Genomic DNA, 15,266 nt, shown 5'->3' with positions numbered 1-15,266 from the left:
AGTATCATCTCATCTATTTACTGTAATATGATTTATAGTCATTGATTTATGAATAAAAACCATGTTTTACAAAAATAAACTGGGTACATACGAAATAATATATATTATTATTAGAAGGATTTTTTTTATTACGATACATTTTCAATGGTTGAGGCAATAATAATAGAAAACAATGAAAATATTAATTGAATATTTAACAAAGCTTTATTTTATAGAGTAGTATAGTAGCTTTATGTCAGTGTAAAAAATAATGTAAAAAAGAAACATTCCAAAAATTGTGAAGCTTCCAATAATGAATTTTAATATTAAATAATTTAAGAGCATATTCAAGAGCAAAAGCAATAGTAAATTATCTGTACAGAGTTATTTAAAAGTTGCCATAACAAAAAGTGAAAGTGCTGTAACGGAACGGAACAAGCTATTATTATTGTGAGCACCGCGATAGAGTTGCGACAAGAATGTTATATTTGCATTTTAAAATAATGTTTTAGTAATATAGATGTCGAGTAAATGTTAATAATTTATCTTTTTAGTATTTTTATTGCATATAATAAACATATTATTAAAGCTTTAAAATTTCAGACTCGGCTGTGCGTGAACTATCTTATCATATCTAAATATTACATAATTCATCTGTATATCTATAATTAATTATTTTCTTTGGTTGGTATGGTTCTTCAATTTTATAACTTCATGTACATAATATAGGTAGGTATAGGCTAGAAATAAAACAAAATTTTGGAAGAAATTACTAAATCACTTATTGAAGCTGCTAAAAGGTTCAAAAATTAATGAGCGATTTTAGTCATAATAATAAATAATAAATTAGATCTATACTTATAATAAATCTGTAGAGAGGCCAATTCTGTACATGAAATATATTTAAAAAAAAACTATGAAGGGGTGATAAGGGATCGCTACTGATGCCAAAAATGCAATCAGTAAAATTTTTGTCTGTCTGTCTGTCTGTCTGTCTGTCTGTATATTCGTTATAGAAACAAAAGCTACACGACGGATTTTAACCAAATTTGGCACAATTATTCTTCATACTCCTGGGCAGGTTATAGTAAAAGAATCATGTAAATCGGTGTGGAAACACCAAAGTTATACATGAAATACGCTATAAGTCATCGCGCGTGAATACAGAATCATGCAGCCATAAGGATTATTTTTGTGTATCAGTTGCCGCGTTCGACGCGCTTCGCGGCGGGAGCTATAAAAAGGCGGCGGGTCTGCACCCGTTTCGCGTTGTCATGGCATCACGTGTGAACGGCTGAACCGATTTCGATAATTTTTTTCTATTATATTCCTTGAAGTACGAGGATGGTTTTTATGTAGAGAAAACGTAAATATGTACCACGGGCGAAGCCGGGGCGGACCGCTAGTACTCAATATTGAACTGTTTTGACCTTTGACTTTAACCTAAACCAAACCCGTTTGACCTACCCCTAAGTATCTTACAGTAAGGCCAGTTCAAACCCGGTGCGTAGGCGAGCGTGGGTGACTGCACTTCGTTATATAAGGGTTGTGGGGGTGCAGCTCCCCCCACAGTAAAGAAATAACCACCCTCTCAAATTTATCCAATTACAACAGATATCTTACAAAATTATTTTTGTAACAAAACTTATTTTTGTCACACAAGGTTAATGACTCATCTACACAATATTATTTGAGAAGAAACTCTTCTGAGTTAAAATTGAATGCCGAAGACGATCATTTATTTATTCAAAAATAATATTCATATTATTTAATGGAAAAATGATTCTGAAGTATCTATAAACACTCTGTTGTTGCTCTTTTGATAAAATATAGATTATTCCAAATATAATGATATTGTCTGTGAAAGCCATAAAGTAAAATCGGTAGCTGAAAATTTTATCGTTTTTGTTGATGGTCAAGTGATCTTTTCAAACTATCGACTTTCACTAAAGTTCAAGTATATAATTCTTCAAATATTGTAAAGATATGTTTTACATATTTAATGAGAATGAAAAAGGTTCAATCTAATCATTTATCCAAATTTCGTGTTCAATGCACATTTCATTGATGTCAGCGGAATGAATTAGCCGTAGAATTAGCTATAATTATTATATAACATCAATGTCGTGACATATTTCATGTACTTATATAATTATGTTTCGCTTAAAACAGTTCATGGAAATATATCTCAGAGATTAGTAGTTATAACGTGCTGACAAGTAAATTCATTTATTCTTTTGAAGTAGATATACATGACATCTTATCATAGCTATATTATTCATTTGCCAAAGCTGGACCTAATCAATTTATACATATAAACAATACAAATATTAGTCAAAATATTACTATTTTAATATAATCGTTAATAAATAAAATTACACGCAGGTTTTACAGATTAATTTATAATATAAAATATCAAAAGCTTTCCGAGCCTTTCAAAGCGTAAGTTCAATAATGGGCTCTGGCAACGGCATTAAATTATTATTTTTTGTAGAAAATATGCATTAACTATGCTTTTGTGCTGTAAAAGCTTATACTTTCAGAGCTTGAGCTTTCAGTATTTCCTGCAGGTGTTTTTTTTAATGATTTTGCATATTTAGTATATCGATGTTTATTTTTTTTTAATCTTTACATGTAATTGGAAAAACGTATTTGGAAACTTAGTTCATATTTAAAGATGTTAGTTACAAAGTTATATAGTAATATAAATTATGACATATTAATAGTTATAAAAATGTAACAATCTACATATAGAATTAAAATATGTAGATTATGTTACATATTTAAGTTTTCTTTACGCAATATGTTTTGGATCCTGAGTATATTATACTGATTTTATGAGATTATCCAAACAAATTAGGCTAATTATAAAAAGTAGACGTGATTAACCACAGCTTTTATCATTATTACAACTCATTTATATTCTACGGTTATTAAAAATGCACAATGAATCTTCGGACTTAGTACTCAAGACCTTTACAATGAAAATCGTACCTACAGAGAGTAAATATCACCTTTCATTAGCACCGGACGCATCATTAATCCCAGCGTAAAAAAAGCTAATGGTTTTTCCATATTCTCGCTAAACAACACCGCAACTTTTATAAAAGAATGTTTTACAAGTGTGTCAATTAGCGCTGTTAAATAAACGTCGAAGTTTTGACAGCTAACTAAAATTGTGATAATGTGCTGGGTGTTTTGTAATATTAGGATAGCGAAAGTGATAAAGCAAATAAAAACGCGATGGAAGCAGTATTTATGACTCAATTGAACATATTATACAGTCATGTATCTTTTAATTTAGGAAAGACTGATGAATCTTACTTCAAATATACGCGGAGTTTTGATATAAGCTACGTATGAGTTCCAATACGAAAGTTTCTCTAAAATATTAGTAGTCTAGAATCAATATTAATAAAATATTCATGAATGTGATGGATGTGGATTTCAAGATACGTTCTATATAATAATATTAGGTGTGTTTCTTTCACAAAATGTTATTTATTATATGAACCCATATACCTAGGTAAGTGTTTGTGATACAATCGATGTACGTTGGCCATTTCGAAGAAATAAAAGAAATCTCACTATTTATAGTAATAAATTTATTATACAGTTTTTTCTTTGGAATGGCGGATTAAAATCATAAACTATGTCGCAATAGAAATATGTATAAGCATTGTATTAGGTATTTCTAGCTAACGAAATTTCCAATATACATACAATCATACATTTGTCTAAATTTGAATTCAATTTATGGGTATCCGATTCAACAAACAAACCAATTATTCATACCTTTCTGCCTTTGAAAGCATCGGATGTTACAAAAATAATACCTATAACGGTAACCTTTACTTAGGATTGGGGTGTATTTATTCAATGTATATTAATTTAACTGAGCGGTAGAGTTTGTGAATACATAGGTAATAGGTATAACTTATACGGTTTTGTATTAAATTATAAATTGAAGATATTTTTCTAATTTTTCTCATAATGTTAAATATAAACATTTTAAAGAAAGTTTGTTGGTGTAGAGTTTGAAATATTTGTATTCAAAATTCAAATAAATCAATCGATACGAAATATTTGTGATTTTCTAATAAAAAAACGCGAGTTAGTGTACCTAACAATTGTTAGAAAAGGCAGTGCAAGCCTTCATAAAACATCGAATCGAAGTATGCCAAATAAACGATACACAAAAACAGTAGATATTTTAGCACTATGCTCAATCATTTCACACTTGTAATTTAATGAAGATCTGTAAATGGAGAAGAGTAAGTAGGTCCCGCGGTTGCTAAAATAAAACCCGTTTACAAATAGCTTTCACTTTTTAAATCTCAATCGATACTAGTATGATTGTATACAATTTTGATAATGTAAATTGTTATGTATAATGTATGTGTAAAAGAAAGTCTAAGACAATATGATTATAGGGTATTTTCTCTTATATGAAAGACGAAAATCCATGGAGGGTTGTCGCGTAAGAACCACAGGACAGTTCTTTGGCATATTATTATGATAATATATGATTTAGTTACATATTATATAAAATTAAATTGTAATATTGACATGATTTTAAAAGAATAACTAGGTTCTTGAGATACCTACTGCTTTCCGAATCGGTGTTAAATGTTAAAAATATGTTATGACGATTCAAAATTGCTTTGATAAGAAGTCTAATTGAATAAAATGATTGAGTTTGAGTTTTTAGTTTGAACATAATTGACAGAACGAAAAGAGGCTGTGTCAAGTGCAACAGCATTCTTCAATCTTCAGCTCTATTTACACATCTAATATAGTAATAAATTTACATATTTTAGATAGCGATGTATGAGATTGCATAAATATACGAAAGGGAAATCTGTTAGTTTAGTTAGCACTTGAAACAAGAAATTAAAAATAAACAGATAAACAAAATAACAATAGTGATTTTTAAAGAGATTTCCGGTTAAAGTTCTTTTATGGATGATATGGTGTATTTTAATATGGTACTATACGACTAAGGATTACATCTAATATATCTAATATATCTAATATATATATATTATAAAGGCGAAAGTTTGTAAGGATGTATGGATGTATGGATGTATGGATGTTTGTTACTCTTTCACGTAAAAACTACTGAACCGATTACAATGAAATTTAGCACACATATAGAGGGTAATTTGGATTAACACATAGGATAGTTTTTATCCCGGAAATCCCACGGGAACGGGAACTATGCGGGTTTTCCTTTGCAAACGCGGGCGAAGCCGCGGGCGGAAATCTAGTATTATTATATGTATCAAGTTCAGACAAAGGTCAAAAGTGGTAAATTAATTCTATTAATTCAATTAATTTACCACTTTTGACCAATCAATTCAAATTCAAATTTGTTTATTCAATCAAAACTTAACCTAACCTTAGAGCTGTATAATGATAAGTATCTATATTAGCAATCAATAAATTATAAAAACCAGATTCCATTTTGCCAATAATATTGCATTATGTAAATAATGTTTTACCAGAAATTTGATTATGTAAATATTATTTAACTTACTTTCAAATCCCAAATATAATGGTGTAATCCGGAAATAAGCAATAACCATTTAAGGTGTTAAATGGCAAAAAAGGCATTTGTCTTATTATTGGTATTCCTTTTTATTGGCGTATTGTTTTGTTAAAGTAAATTTTATATATTGTAATACAAGCTGTAAGGATTATGTATGTAAAAATAAAATAAAATAAAAAAAAGAAGTCACACTTCGATTCGTGTTCTTTTTTAATTAAAATTAATATGAGATGAACAAGCAGTCTAATTATTTATTATTACCATGTCACACTAATAGCTAGAAAGTATATAAAATAGTAGCTTAATTTCTAATAAAAAAAGTTACTTAGTTATGTTTAATTTTGGGGTGAGATTCTGTATATAGATTTGTTTTTGCATTTGCTTTATTAAATGTTATAGCTAAAAAGATCAAAAGTTGACAATGTTGTTTGATCGCCACTGCTTTTGACACATCAATTTAGTCAGTACATTGTTGCTCCAAGAAAACAACTCTCTGTTTGATGGCAATGATTTTATTATGGCAACCCGATTCTAATACTGTTTTATTAATGTACTTTACTATCGTTTAAATTATTCTCAACATGAAAAGGGTGGATATTTCGCGATAAGAGAAATCTATGTGCCATACGATTTCACATTCAAATTGCTTTAAGACATTCAAACATGAATAAAAAAATATTGTAAATGGCTTGACCTAGTCAAGCTTTAACTCATTATGCATAAAATCTTAGTAATTTTGAAAACACAGGAGAACAAAAACAATTTGTATCATTTAAATAATTAACCTACATAATAAGTATCTGAATAATAATATTAAGTTGAAATAATATTAAATTTAATTGCTCTCTAGCGCTCTAGGTAAAGAGGATTACTTAGTTTTATTGCCGAAATTCAAAATTTATTTAACGCCCTGAAATATAACACGAAACTTTTGCGAATGTTCAGCATCATAAACCCCGAAAAATATGGTACGGTTGTATAATGGACTTAAATTAGCTGTATAAAATTGTTTCTTGTTTTGTTTTGTGTACAGGAAGATATTTGAGAAGACACCAGTTTCCTGTAAGCGAATGACATCGACTAGATATTTGATACTGTAGAGGAAGCTCAAGCGAAGTCATTGCTTCTTGCTATAGAATATCAAATTATTATCATCGAAATATCAAATTATAATATAAAAGGTAAAGAAAATTAGGGAAATCAAATTCCTACTAATTATTATTATAGATAGAGAAAATCATAGAGCTGACTATGCTTTAAAAACGCAAATTACTATTAGATATTTTGCTGCTTACATACTCTTTTGAATCTATAACTAATAAGTTCAGTCTTTAACAATAGACTACGTCTCCAGTGAATATAATAATATACCCATGTTGAAATTAACATAGCATTTATATCTATACTAGAGGTCCACCCCGGCTTCGCCCGTGGTACATATTTCGCAATAAAAGGTAGCCTATGTCCTTTCTTGGGTATCAAAATATCTCCATACCAAATTTCATGCAAATTGGTTCAGTAGTTTAGGCGTGATTGAGTAACAGACAGACAGAGTTACTTTCGCATTTATAATATTAGTATGGATTCGCCAGGGTTTAACAGCATTTAAACAATTTCGTGTGCCGAAACAATTACAATTCCACTATTTTTAGAATCAGGAAGCTTCTATACGTCCTTAATGGATTAATTAATTATAGTTAATAAGCTTACAAGCAACGTAATTAATTAATAAGATATTAATCGGATTATAAAATGCAGGAGCGTGCAACTTTAATCCTTTAATACACATACCATCCTACGCTGTTGGAAACTATGTAAAAATAAAATATGGGTTTAATGAGGTGAGTTTTATTTTTGGATTTTTGCGATAAAGTTAATTTATATGTAATTCAAAATGCTTTTTGTTACTAGAATTTATAATACCGTGAAGAGCATTAATGATATGATATGAGCATTAATGATATTCAGAGTTTTAATTATGCATCTCTTTTTATATACTCTTAAGTTCCTCAGTTATTCTATACATTCAATGTAATGTGAAAATTAAAATTCTGGTTCTAAGTTACTAATAATACATATATCCAGCACTTTATGCATCACATACGTCATATCAAGTAGATTAAGACATAAAACATGTATGGTAGCATCCGTGGTACATTCACAAACCGTAGTTTGTATCAACAAGTGTTTTTGACAAGGGTGCTGTCGTTACGAAGGCTCCAGAGGCTTTTATATCTTTTAAGATTTTGATACTTTGATTTACCGTTCTTTCATTTGATGTTTTTGGTGGAAGAGAGATATTATTTTTGTTCGTATAAGTTTTCTGAAGTAAATAAATGTATGTGGGACGCTGACACGTGTTTTGTGGATAACTTATGTTTAATTTTGTTTTTTTTTGTGGAATAGGTTAAAACGCGCTTAGGTGTTTGCGTTGACAGTGAAAACGGTGTCAGTCAGTTTATAAATTACAAAAATTATATTACTGAACATAAATGAGGAATTTCAATATTGTTTGAAGTGCAGAACTGTAGCAGAATTTTAGAAACTATCAGAAACCAAGTTTGAGTTTTGAGTTTGAGTTTTGTATTTCTAATAAATAAAGTTATTATACCTACGTCAATATATAAAAATAATCAAGTTTCCTTGAGATTTATTTTTCCCGCCGAGTTTTCATGTCTTTATATTTTGCTAATCCATCAAATAATGATGTCGCAAAATTAATATCAACATTACAATGGGCACCATCAACGGCTCTCAAAAAATATAGAGAGAAGAATGGTTTGCCTTTTTCTATTATTTTAACAAAACGCATATACCAAAACTTGAGCTGGTAATATGTAGAATTTTATTATTATATGTGCTATAAGTAGTAGAGTCCGTTATTCTAATGACCAGAATCAGAGAATCTAACCTTTGAAAAAAACTTTATACGCTACAATTTTGGCAAAATTTAGAAGAGCTACTATGAAAGGCTCAGGCGTATACATTTATATGTAGATAAACGTAATAAATATTCCTAAAAATGTTTGCTAGTTGTCTAGGCCTAGAGACCCATATGTGTGGATGTTTTACGAACACCATATGTGTGGATGTTTTAAGCCATTCATGAATTTTTTAGAACGTGACATCGTAACCATATTTCATTGGATGTATTCAACATTTTTTGAGTTCCTTATACATATAATGTCAAAAGTGTACGTATAACTGCATTTTATCAATGTTTAACCAACAACGGAAAAAGGCAGTTAAAGTTTTATTTTATTTTATTTTATTCTGTTTGTGACTTGTCCATCAGTATAGGAACAATGTCTTTGATGAAATGTCAATGAAAGAAATGAAAAAAAACCAGTTTCCAATTGTTTTATTTAAGATATCAAAAAAAAAAACTATTAAATTTTTTGAATGATACAAGCAAATTATTATTATAAATGTAACCTTTCATTGTACTAAAATACTTTGTTTTTTACATTGTAATAATAAAAAATGTGTTGTGTATTCTAAATTTGATTTTAACGCACTTATAACGGAACTCTTTCCTGTGCGTGTGACACGCATTTTACTATTTACCCTTAAAATATTTTCAAATTTAAGTTTGTTGACGTATTTTTAAAAACCTTATTTTATTTTTACACTAAGGTCAATAAAAATATGAAAATTTTTATTCCAAATTCGTTAAGGGTGGTCCCTCTAGGCGTAAATCAATACTTTCTACAAGACCCGTCCACTTATCTTAGCGAATAATTTCAATATATTTACGAATTACTTTTGTTTACGAATAAATTTGTTAAAAGCGTACTTTATTTGGCAACAAATGCCATTTTTAACGCAATACGCGAATGTCTATTTCATCAGTAATCAAATGGGATGCTGATTGAGATTTTGATTACGCAAACAGAATCTGGATTGATTCAATGTTCCCGTTGATTGCACTTTATTAGATAGCTTTATAATTCCCACGTGCCAGTGCAATTTCTAATCAATTTATATGAGTTATTTAAGTATTTTGTTCGTAATTGAATAGAAGGCATATTCTTAAGAGGCTTAGTTTTCTCTTACAAAATCGAAAAATAATTCCACACTTGACTCTGAAGTATAGGTGTCAATACAATCGTGAGTTATACCTTGTACTACAATTTGAATGGGTAGGATAATAGTTTGGAATGGACGAGTCTACACGCGATTCCTCCATTTGCCGGAACGGACAAATTAATAGTAATCAGGCAAAGGGTTCTCTGAAAGATTTAATTGTATGCTGGTAATACCTGTCATCGTAACTCAATTCCAAATAGCTTAAAAATTAATTAAGATTGGATTGCAAATTGAATTGTTGTTGAGACCCGTTTTGTCACCCGGTTATTTATTCGTTTTCATTTCGCCATTTCGCTGGTTATGCCTGTCCAGATCTACACGCAAGCAACTCTGGAGGACTTGCCTAATGCAATCAGCAAGATGAACGATGACTTATCCACGATCGTTAACTGGAGCAAGAATTACGGCTTAGTACTTAATCCGTCCAAAACCCAAACGATCGTCATCGGGAGTCCGTCATTCTTGTCAAGGATTGACTGGGCAACTCTTCCAGTAGTTTCGTTGGGCGGAACACAAATTAAATACAGCTCTCACGTCAAAAACCTAGGTATTTTCATTGACCAAACTCTTTCGTGGGATCTCCATCTCAAGGAAGTGAGTAGGAGGATGTATGCTTCTGCTGGCTCACTTCGGCGCCTGCGCAACTTGCTACCTATCCCAACAAAAATAATGCTAGCTCACTCCCTTCTCCTGTCCCACCTTGACTACGCTGACACATCCTTTCTTGACCTTTCGGTAGTCCAGTTGAATAGACTTGAGCGCTTGCAAAATTTTTGCATTCGTTTCATTTTTGGCCTGCGCAAGTTTGACCACGTGTCTGACTACCGCAAGAAACTCAACTGGCTTCCCATCCGCCTCCGACGTCATTCCCACATCCTTCATCTTCTTTTCTCCATCCTCTTCGATCCTAAAGCTCCTCACTATCTCAAGGATAATTTCACTTTCTCTGTTTCTCCGTTCCCTCGCTCATCAAAATCTCTGCTTTTACGTGTCCCAGTCGCGAACAGCAAATTCTATAGCAATTCTTTTGCAGTTCGCGCTGTTAAGCTATGGAACGAACTCCCTCTAGTAGTTCGACAAGCTCAAACTTTGGGCAGTTTCAAAAATCTCCTCAAGGCACACTATCTATCACTCTCTTGATCCTTCCTCCATTTCATTGCTGTTGTCCTATTCTTTCTTTTCTCCTCTTACGCTGTATTAAGTTATTCATTATTATTTATTTTAGGTATATAATATGTATTATCGTATTTATTATATTCTTATTTTATATTATGCATGCTTTATGTAATTATACGTGATAAAATTTATTTTTCCCAACGCAATAATTTTTGCTCACCCACCTCCTTTAAATGTGTTTTCCTGTTAATGTTAATGGTAGTCTGGAAGAGATCGCTGCCTAGCGATAAGGCCGCCATTTGTACATACTTGCATCTATTTGTCTTTCTCTGTGTTTATTGTAAATCTTGTGTGTGTGCAATAAAGAATTATCTATCTATCTATCTAAGGTTTACTTTCTGCTCTACCTGATAATAAAACGTAAACTGTTCAAACATACTAAAATACAATTTATATTTTAAGTGTATTCGACTCTAGATAACACACTATCACAGTATTACAATATTATTCAGGAAATATTGTAATACTGTGACACTATGCTCTCTTTCCTCTCACATTACCTATTTAAGGACTTGTTGACTACCTACTTAATTTTAGTACTTTTAAATATAGATAGTAATGAATGTCAGCAAAATAATAAAATATTTCACTAGGTTATCTTAAAATAATAATAAGTATCTTATATTTTCTTACTTCTCACACGTTTTTAAACGTATCCCTAAACATCTAAGATATATGTTTAAGGGGAGCAAATTCAAAAATGAATAAAAGTCCACCATCAGGTGCTAAGGTATGTAGGGCCATGATCGACCCGCTTACTCACTTTCCATTACTTAACGCGAAAGCAAATAGACCGTAAAAGTAGACACACTAAATGCAATTGGAAGACATCGATTATTGCGAAGTAAGCAGTTTCCGCTCACAGTGGAGTCATTCTATCACTTTTAACGTATTTTAATCAATTATATTATATATACAAACAAGAGGGTTTTAATTTGTAAAGTAAGAAGTATTATCTTAACAATTATTATCAGGGAGTTAAATCAAATCGTTTGTTTAATTTATGTATAGTTTTAGAGTCACCGTTGCAGCATTTCTCTTATGTAAATTGGATTTTTATTGCACGTAGATAAGACATTTCCAGTTCAGAAGTAAATTCCAATAATGTAACAACGATCGTGAATTAGTTTTAAAATTCAGTAAAAGTTAACCAAGTTTAATGTTTGTATATTGTACTTTTCTTTGCATGTCATCTCGCGAAATGAAAAATACTAAAATTGAAGAAATCTCATAGAGATTCAAGATAAATCTAGTTACTACTGTGCATGTGCATCTTAGCTGACGGAAAATAATAGAGCTCTTAACACTGGGAACTTTAATTATGCTCGAGATTATAAATGGATACAGAACCTACTTATTAACGGCTACAATCTTGGAATAATCTCTATGAAAACATTATATCTAATGATTGTGTCGCTTCTTAAGGGCTTGGTCTAGTAGTGCAAACAAATGCATGCTGTCATCCTATATGTAAATAATACAAATGTACTAAGGGAAAGTTGCTCCACTTAATTTTTAAAAATTAAACCATTCGTATGCATAATTTAATATTCGTAATAAGTACCAAAAATGACAATTTGAAACAATTTTCGTGAAAATTACACCGGGTGATTTTTTTTTATCAGTACACAAAATTTGCGAATACTTTCTATTGATATCTTCAACTTCATGTTTATATAACTGATCAACTTTTACAAAGAAATTTGGACGAAATATAAAAAAAATAAGCTTTCCATACAAAATGCATAACTCTATACATTTTTTTCGACCTAAGTTTCTTAGTGAAAGTTGTTCAGTTTAACTAATAAAACGGATAAACAAATTTTGTATATTATAAAAAAAATGTAATGTTTGTGTTAAAAAATTATAAAATAGAAAAATACGCAAATGAAAACAAAAGATATTTATTTCTGACTAGCTTCCGCCCGCGATGTCGGTCTTCGCGTCTTCTACAGATTTATTATATTATGTATAATATATAGATTTATATTGATAAACCTAATAAATCTTTTGCTAGCATTCTGATGCTTTATCGGTTGCACTGGATTTATCTCTTTTTTTTTCAATCGCTTGAATGATATAGGATGGGTCCTTGATGAGCATCGAATGCTGAAGTCTCGAATCAATCAATTCTGACAGTAGGCAATTTATGTAAAATCTTGATAATGGTCCATCATTTTATTTTGCCTAAACGTTACATAATTTTTTATATATTCTATTTTTAACGAATGATTCACTCCAGTCCAAACAGCAAATAAGCAGACGTTTCGTTGCAGAAGCAGAAGTCTGCTTATTTGTATTTCAAAAGTGTTATTTTTTGCATTGTATTTCAAATATTATTTTTTTTATTTTTAACCGCATCTTCCGCATTCATGTCTTTTGCCGGAATTAGACATTTAACTTCTACTAGTCCCATTTTCCCTTTTTGATATGGGAGTGTATAAAGTAAATCTTTTAGATATTTCTCGTTATACTTTTAAAAAGTTATTATTGTCATTTTGCTCATTAGGTAAAGTAATTTCGATATCAGTTTTAAGTAAGGGAAAGCATCAACGAATTATCTTTTTCGTCCTCTTTTTTTATTCTTCGCGTCTCTGTTACTTGTGTTTGTTTAGTTCTCAACACCCACTGAATTTTCTATGTTATTGTGATCTTCCATTACATTTGAGTTTTGATGATGTGATGATAATCCATTCGTTTTAATATTGGTACTTAGAGTTGGTGGACTAAACTAGAAATGGCGGACTAAATTTGTCAGCGCGTCTGTAAGATCAGAATATAAAACCAACATCCTGTATTTAAGTTACAAAATTAATAATCAAACAACATGCCGCTACGTTGAAAATGACTAGAAGAAAAAATTAAAACACCTCGGCATATAATTTTGGAGTAAACAAATCATTTTCCCCGTATGGGGATTTCCCCGGATGAACTTGGGAAGTTCAAGTTCTCAATACAAGTTTATATTATATTTCGTATTTCTCAAACGAAAAATAAACATTTTTGGAACTTCAAAAAAATTATATTATAAGAAAATTTATGAGCTTACTTTAGTTTTAAAGAAATATAGGTACATCCCTTTACTGACACCCCGTAAAATAAAGAAATTGTTGCCAGTAGTTACACGCGTATTTTTTTCGTTTATTTTCCATATCGAAATCAAATGTTTAAAAATACGAATATTTGCACAAAACTAAGATAAAAATAATCAATTAACAAAAATATTAAATTTAATGAAGTAGAGCAACTTTCACTTCGGTATGAAGGAAAATCGAGCGTAGAGCACACGTCAGAACGCTCCGGCCCAAGGAGCGCGACTAAAGAAATTCGCTAGGATTTTTCCTTATTATTTTAAATATTTTTTTAATATTTAAAGAATTATCAAAATTCAAAAAAAAATTTTTTAAAGGATTAATACTCATTGGTCTTCAACCAACTCGAATAAATTAATGGAAAAAATAACTTTTAGCAGTATTTATCAATAGATTTTGTAAGGCAAAAAATGGGAAATTTAATGAATTTATAACGTTCTAATTAGGAAAATCATAAGTTTTTCGGCAATTGTATTCAGCAGTTTTTAATAACGACTATATAAGGATAATAATGTGCTGATCAGATTGTATAAATTGTAATCGGTTGCAACGTAGTGAGTGCACAAACTTAGCTCGAAATGTCTTTGGGGGAAAGAGACTTATCTTGAAGGCCTGATTTAGGTAACATAAAGTAACTTTATAAATGTGAAAAAATTCACGCGCATTGCGTATATAACACTAATTGATAAACAAGAAAAAAAAATTCAGTTTATCATTTCATTAGCCGGGAAAAAATTGTCAAATAACTTGTTGAAAACGCAATTTTGCTAGACTGCAGCCTTAACTCCATAAAATATAAAGGAATAATCTGCCGGTCTCTAAAGATAACTTTCTAAATAATTCACAGGCAAAAAACTGAGCGCCAATTCGACACAATCTTCTCGTCAGAATTTACAAAAAAAGGTGGATGTTTTTGGATACTTTTTTATCCTATGGAAGTTTTACGGAAAATAACAAAAAATTCTGGTGGTTCGGCTCTACATAACCAACGAAATTTTCATTCACTCTCTTACTAAAATTATGGTTATAGCACGTTATAGGTACCTACAGTGTTTTCTTCCTTTTCCAGGGGAGTCGTTTCCCTTAAGGTCTACGATGCAAAATGAAGATATAAAGAGCTAAATTCTCTCTATCCTAAAAACGATTTTGGGACTATAATATTTGGATATTAAAATAGAGTGTAGGTGGCCAAAAATTCCAAATGATTTTCTATTATGTTCAGTGTGTGTCCTCCAGTTATGTGGAATTGTGAAAGATTTAGTTTTTGGAAAATAAGAAGAGTAGGTACTTATCGTTAGTTTAATTTTATCCGCACACCAATTATAAAATAATTGAGAGGTACGCCGTAATAACACAGCTTTGTTTATATCTCTACATTA

The sequence above is a fragment of the Colias eurytheme genome, chromosome 9 (genome assembly GCF_061535395.1).
Source record: "Colias eurytheme isolate Ceu_HAF_F1 chromosome 9, ilColEury1 Martin Lab GWU primary, whole genome shotgun sequence".
Lineage (NCBI taxonomy): Eukaryota > Metazoa > Arthropoda > Insecta > Lepidoptera > Pieridae > Colias > Colias eurytheme.
The sequence above is the reverse complement of the archived record's forward strand: the minus strand, read 5'-3'. Positions refer to the sequence as shown.